The sequence below is a fragment of the Vipera ursinii genome (assembly GCF_947247035.1).
Source record: "Vipera ursinii genome assembly, chromosome: 2".
Lineage (NCBI taxonomy): Eukaryota > Metazoa > Chordata > Lepidosauria > Squamata > Viperidae > Vipera > Vipera ursinii.
In genome coordinates, this window is record NC_139513.1 from 241,212,850 (window position 1) to 241,220,019 (window position 7,170).

A 7,170-nucleotide genomic window follows, 5' to 3' on the forward strand; every position below is an offset into this window, starting at 1 on the left:
TCTCAGTGTTTTCCATAAGCCTTCATTGTTTGGGAATATGGAGTGGGGAGAGGGAATTATGGCAACTTTTGTGAAACTTTGACTCTATGCTTTGTGGTACTTTGCCCAGTATAGGATGAAGAAATTATATTCAATACAATTATACAAAGCCTAAAGATCTTCAACATTTTTTCAGCTGGAGGTGGGGTAGAACATTAAATTTGACTGTTTAAACTTTGTCACTGTTGTCTTTGTTATATTAGTTGCTATGCTTTCAAATACTCATTCTAACAATCTGAACATTCTAAAATAACGTACAACATTTACAGTACAATCCTATGCTTGTTTGCTCAAAAGTTAACTCCAAAGTTATGACTATAAAAGGGTAGGATTGCATATTTTAAATTACATACATCATCAAACCATGATTTAAAACCTTTTTATAACCCAAAGAATGCACTAGTAAGAGAAAGGAAAACGTCACAGGAGTGTGGATTATTTGGGTGGACGAAGGGGAAAAAAAGATGCTGCCTGGGAAACAATTAGAGGGGAGGGGAGGGGCGTCCTCGATGGATTAACGGTTAGAGGAAATGTCAGGACCCCTTTAATTGATCAGGTGGTTAAAAATGCAAAGTTTGTACCTTCAAAGTTGTATGATTCTGCTAATGTAGCCTCACAATAAAGTAGAATTAACTCACCTAGTCAGGTTTTCTCGCTGGTTTAAGACTGACATTGTTGGGTCTATCTGGTTTATGGCAGACATGTTTGCTCTCTGGGAGGGCTGACATTGTATGACTGCTGCAAGGCCAGGGAAAGAAGAACCTGGGGTGTGATGAGTGAAAGGTGAAAGAAGGGTGTGATGTATGGGAGCAGAGAAAGGTGAGCGAGGTTGAAGTCTTACCAAAGCAACTTGAAAGCTTCATTGCTGGCTTCCCTACCCGCTGACATTGCTTGTGGGAACCTGGCAGGCAAGTCACAAATAGTGATCACATGATTACAGGACACTGCAGTGCAAACTGCTTGCCAAGTGTCCAAAGTTTGTTCATGGAGTGCTGTAACGGCCAGAACTTTGGAGTACTCATCCTAAGTCCTTTTATCCACTGCTGTCATAACTTCAGATAGTCACTGAACTAATGGTCATACATCAAGAGCTACCTGTACGTGGCTTTGATTCATTTTCCTCAATAAATAAGTGGACAAGTATGTTTTGTATTCACTTAAATGGGTTGTTTTAGGACATGTGGAAAACATAATTTTTAGGTCATATTTCTGTAGAAATATTGAAAATTCAAAAGGCTTCACAATCTTTTAAACCCCACTGTACATCAATGCTACTTATGTTTGCAGTGTAGCCATTTTATGTTAAGCTCATAGGTTAATAATACACAAATAAAAGTGCCACCATTACCTACATTATATGAAACAAATGCCAGGGAAATAGGACAGGGGAAGCTCTTAGAATTTTAACCAACTTCAGCTTTATTATAAAACTCCAGAAAAACTCTGAAAATCTGTAGAATTAACACTTAAACCTCAAAAGGTTATGTATATAGATAATACTGCATATTCTTTAGTATATATAGTCCATATAATTGCTCATATTTCTTCTAAGAAACATTTTCAAGTTTAGTTTTCCCCCCCAGATTGTTACAATCCTAACCAGTCTTTTAACTTGGGATAGGCTATTAGAATTAGCAATCAAAATGTAAAGACATCATCATTCTCTCTTTTTTCCTCAACTGATTTTTTAACAGTACAAAAGGTTTTAAAAACAGTAAAAACCACTGGCCTCTATGTAAAATTTTATGAATTGGGCAGGGCAACTCCCCAATAAAAGCTTCATTGGAAGAGTTCATTTTGGTCAGGGAAGTAAAATTACTTGTTTTAAGAAAAGACACTTCAGTTACTCAACAGCACTTTTTGCTGTTTACATTAAACGAACATATGTAAAGAAAAAGGAGTAAATATTTTTAAAAAGTTATTTCCTAATTGCTTTAAATATAAAAATTGTGGAATAAATCCCACAGTCCCCTCCAGGAACAACTGTATTGAGAAACTGCATAACTTTTTTTTTAGTTGGGAAGTAATGATATACTGAGATCTCCCAAAAGCATGGTAGTTGAACATTACTTTTTTCCCTTACAAAACATATTAGCGTGGTGCACAAGCTTAAGAACATCTCAAGGGGTGGGAAAACTGGTAACCAAAATATAACATTATTTGAGGTTGATCTGAGAAACAGAATGTGGTAGGTTTTGAAGTTCAATGGTTTTCTTTGGAGTATACAGTAGCTTTCATGCTTTTTCACTTCAAAATGAAAAGAAACTTTATAAGGATTTGTTATGGTCCCTCGTAGCTTCAGGGACTATAGGCTGTCATCTTGTTTTATTTAAACTATTGCTATTGCAGCAACAAAAATTAGAATGATGTGGGATGACCCCCAATCCTGCAACCACACAACACTGAAGATATGAACAGCTTTTTGAAACATAATTTTTTTCAAACATATTTATTTGTATGTATTTTTAAAAGATCACATATCACCATATAACATGTTATTTTCAAAGAAACTGAAACAAAAAACAAACTATATTACAATGAAGCAATACAAAAGCTAAATTAATTATGGTTTATAGATTCATTTTAAGATTATTATAATCTTAACTCAAGGATATGCAACCTGGCATGCTTCAGATTTCAACTTTCAAGAATGCCAACTACAATGAGGTAGTAGGATTATGAAAATACTAGCTCACATTAGGACAACTTGATGACCAAGAAAAAGTTGTCTGAACTACATTCTCTGGTTATTTTTAATTGTGTTTCTGATTCTGCAACTGAGTGCCTCCAATTAATAGGTTTTCTTGGGGAGGAAGTGTTTGAGCATTTAGTATTTTGTAAATCAGAGATGGAGAATCAATATACTTCCTAGATAATGTTAACAATTCCAACCAGGAATGATGGGATCTGGACTTGGCATACCTGAGCTTGAATATTCCCCATTCTTCTTCTACATTATGATGAACTTCTTGAATTAGGACTGATAATCAGAAAGGCAAACAGAAATGTTGTGTCTTAGTTAAATGGAAAACATTGTATTATTACTAATGTTTTGCTTACAATAAAGGGGTCAGTCACTATTTCTCAGCCTAACTTCACACATTTATTCATTTGCTTATTACCAAATTTATACCTGGACATTTCTAGAAACTCAGTACAATACACTATAAAATCAGACAATTTTAAGACAAACTCCAACAGCATAAAAAAACCAATGTAAAACATATATAAAACCCAAATCAATATCAAACATCATAAATACTCTGGAAATAATGGAATGTTTATTTATAGAAACAGCTTATTTTATTTTTTTTAAAAATTATCCAGTAGGGGTGAAATCTCCACTTACCATTTATAATATTGGTGCCACCACTGAGAAGGCCCTGGACCTAACCATTTCTAGCAAGCCATCCATTTTTCAGCTGCTCTTGCTATAAGCCCATAGATGATAAACAGAGATCCCAGTTAATGAGATAAAGTTGTTTAGGTAAACAAGACAAATATGTAAAGGGTGTTATTTGGCTCAGGTACCAATAGGAAGCTAGTGCAACTGAGGCAGGGTAAGTACTGCATGCTTTCAACGGAGAATGCAAGGCAGAAATCTCACCACAGGATTCCTAAATCATTGCAGTTTCAAAGCCATCACCCATGTAAAGTGCTTTACAGCAAACTATTCATAAGGTAAAGAATGAGTCCGTTTAGCCCATGGATAGGCAACCTTGGCTTTTATTACTCGTGGACTTCAACTCCCAGAATTCCTGAGCCAGCCATGCTGGGTCAGGAATTCTGAGAGTTGAAGTCCACGAGTCATAAAAGAGCCAAGGTTGCCTACCCCTGGTTTAGCCCTAACCAAGAAATATGGATGCAGTAGAAAAAAGGAATTCTTCACCACCAGTCACCTGAACAATCAGACTAGGTGTGTGTGTGGGGGTGTCAACAAGTACCCCTAGTCCATCCATGAGCCTTTTTCAGTGAGTTTGAAATCTCATATGCAATGAGATTAAATAAATTGGTGCAACCAAATGATAAGAACTGAGTTATTGTGGTTTACAAATCTTGTTATGTATTAATTATTCATATTACTTATTCAAAAGATTAATTGAAACTAAGTCATGTTTAATGTTATGTAAATCCTGCCATATTGTAAATATGTATATTTTTTCAGTTTTGCTTCTTATAATTTATTAGTCTATACTCAGAAAATAGCAACATTTATCCAGAAATTTAATCAAGAATAGAAATAGGTTCTTCAAATCTTATATTAGGCAATTTTCCACCTAGTATCAAGTCTCTCTCTGAATTCCAGGTACTATAAAACAAGATTTGCTTACTCTGGATTAGTAGCCTCTACTAATCAGTTAATAATCATGACTGATTATTACAGCTAGCCAGCTCATTAACTCAATAGTTTATCCTCTTGTGCAGAAAAGTTTTTGCTTATGCTACACCAGTGTTTCTCAACCTGGGCAACTATAAGATCTCTGGATTTCAATTCCCAGAATTCCCAGTCAGCTGGCTAATTTTCAAGCTTGATTAAATTTCTGTTTAGCCTTGTTTAATCATGGTTGACTGGGGAACTCTGGGAGTTGAAGTCCAGACATATTTCAAAATTAAAAACAAAATTCAGGACTCCATAGAATAGTTTGTTTAGCACTGTCTATGTAAACTATGTTTTGCAAACAGTCAAAATCTTTCTTAAACTTTTTCATATAGCAAGAAGCAAAGTATTAATACATAAACTGTTACACACTAATTTTCCAAGAACTGTAACACAATTTAGCAATAGACATAATGCAAGACCCTCTGAAGTTATTTCATACAAATATTTTAACAAGTTAATCAGAGTATTATCCCTGATCTAATGTACAAGTACGGTATATTTGTGAAACTATGAGTTTTCATAATCTAAACCTGAGAACAGTATTTTATGAACACATTATGAGCCATCTATTAAAACATGAACAGTTTTAGATTGTATCATATATCCAAATCTTGAAAGAAATGGTATCAAATTATACAGCTATAGGTATACAGTAATAGGAAAAGTCTAATAAAGAACTATTAATATTACTGTGTGACCTGCTATTATACATTAATCCAAACTTTACAGTCTTAACGCAATTCCTAATAGCTTTACAAAATACAACTTTTCAGAGTGCAATGATTTGAATGGATTCTTTGAAGAAGAGATTGAATTAGTTCAAAATGAATTTGAATAGGCTAAAAATATGATACACACAAAAGCCTTTATAACAACTCACAAGTAAAAGTAATTACCAACTTTGAAAGGTAATTGGGTTTCTACCCATTATACAATTTTGAATTATTATAATTTGATACCTCGATATAATACAAAAAATTGCACATAAGACCAGTAAAATGCACGCAATTTAAAAGATCTTCACAAAAAGTAAATAAGAGTGTTCACTCTTAAGATAATTCAGTGCTCATTGTAAATACTTTTTTCCCAGTTGAACAATTCATACAAGTCATAACTGCAGCTCAATAAACCCATTTTGGAAGGAGAAAGATAGGAGTAAGCCTCCAGAAAGAGACCTTCAGCGTTTTGCGATGTTTGCCATCAGTTTTTTGAAACTCTGAAGAAGGTCTAACAATAACAGATCTTTACAGAAAGCTTTTCTGGTTTTTCAACGCAAGCATCAGTGAGTGATCCAAAGTAAATCACCTTGCTTTGCATCCTGGGTGACTGAGAAAGGGAGATCCGATACAACCAAGCAACAACAACAACAACAACACAACTGGTTTCTTACCCTGATAATAAATCTCATCTGCGGAGGATGGTCCCTCATTGGAAAAGGATCAGGCTGCTACTTGTCTTCTGTTTTCGGGATGGGAGCAGCAGGCAAACCGCAAAGCCTTCGGTCTCACCTCCCCGGTCATCACAACGCGTTAACAACACTCCTTCGCAAGGAACAGCAGATGCGTGCGCGTGTGAGAGAAGACTTCAACCCTCATGTATTATGCACACATAACCCCTTTCCACTGTACGCGCGCTGGAGGAGGAAAACAAAACACCAAAAAAAAATCCCCGAAAGAAAAAACCACGCATACACAACGCGCTCCCCATCCACACGGCACGGCAAGAGAGGAATTTACCTCACTCACGTCTGTTCCGATCGGAAGCCGCGCTTTTACCCTTCGCGGCGCGGACCCCCCCCCCCCAAAGCTTTCCAGCGAAGCCCACGCAGAAGGGACGTATATATATAAACACCTACAATCCGCCGCAGGGTTACGACTGCCTTTTCCCCCCAAAAAAAGCAGCAACAAGCCTCACAACTAAAGAGGCGGGCCCCGATCCTTCGCCTCTTCCGCCCAGACACCACCACCACCACCAACCCCTCCCGCCTTTGCCACCTTCTCCATTGTACACCGTTCAAGGAGAGCCACCCCTCCCCGCCGCCGCCGCCGCCGCCGCCTTTTCCCCCTCCTCCTCCTCCTCTCCCTCCGGAGCCCTCTCCATCCCCGCCGCCGCCTCCCCCACCTTTTGGCCACGGTGCGCTGAAGAAGCGACTCTACCTTGGAAGAGCCGCTGCGGCCGACTCCGGCCTTGCCCTTCTCTCGCGCCGTGGCTGGGAGGTGCAGGTGCGTCTCAGGCTTCGGGGGCAGCAGGAACCGGGAAAAGGAAGGAGGGAAGGTGGCGCTGCTGCCGCTGCCGCTGCTGCTGCGGTTACGGGGGAGGGTGGGAAAAAGAGGGAAGGGGAGGAGTCTGCGCTGCCCCCGGCCGGCGCGAGGAGGCAGAGAGGCGAGGGGAAGGCTTTGGGGACCGAGTGCCGCCGGGAAGTGCGAGCGGCTGGGCTCGCCGACCTTCTGGTTTCCTCTCCTCCGTCCCTCCCTCTGGCCAGCGGGAGGGGAAAAAAAAGGAGCCCCGCGAAACCTGGACGGGAGATTCCGATTCAGCAAAGAGCCGGCTTATATTGTGGAACTCTTTCCGGGACTTGGTGGCGGCGCTTCGATACAACGGAGCTTCCTCGCTGGCTGCTCTTCTCGCTCCGCCTCACGAAGCCCAGGAGCGGGAGCTATCCGGGCCTCAGGCCTGAAGTGGAGGGGCGGAGCCTCTTGGAAGGGGTGGAGCCGCGCCCACGAGCGAGCCGACCATGAGGACTGTTCTTT

General features: G+C 39.5%; 1 protein-coding gene across 4 annotated transcripts in view; it reads right to left on the reverse strand.

The window, feature by feature from the left end:
• CSNK1G3 (casein kinase 1 gamma 3) overlaps positions 1-6,763 on the reverse strand; it is a 68,319-nt gene extending 61,556 nt beyond the window's left edge. The window contains exons 1-3 of one of the 4 annotated variants that reach the window (XM_083356256.1): positions 6,577-6,711; positions 5,811-5,961; positions 3,389-3,470 (exon numbers count right to left, since the gene is read on the reverse strand). The gene's annotated coding sequence lies outside the window, so the exon portion shown is untranslated. Of the gene's footprint in view, positions 1-3,388; positions 3,471-5,810; positions 5,962-6,576 lie in introns of all 4 variants that reach the window. The other 3 variants (XM_083356253.1, XM_083356255.1, XM_083356254.1) reach the window with 3 other exon arrangements.
• Positions 6,764-7,170: the final 407 nt, after the last annotated feature.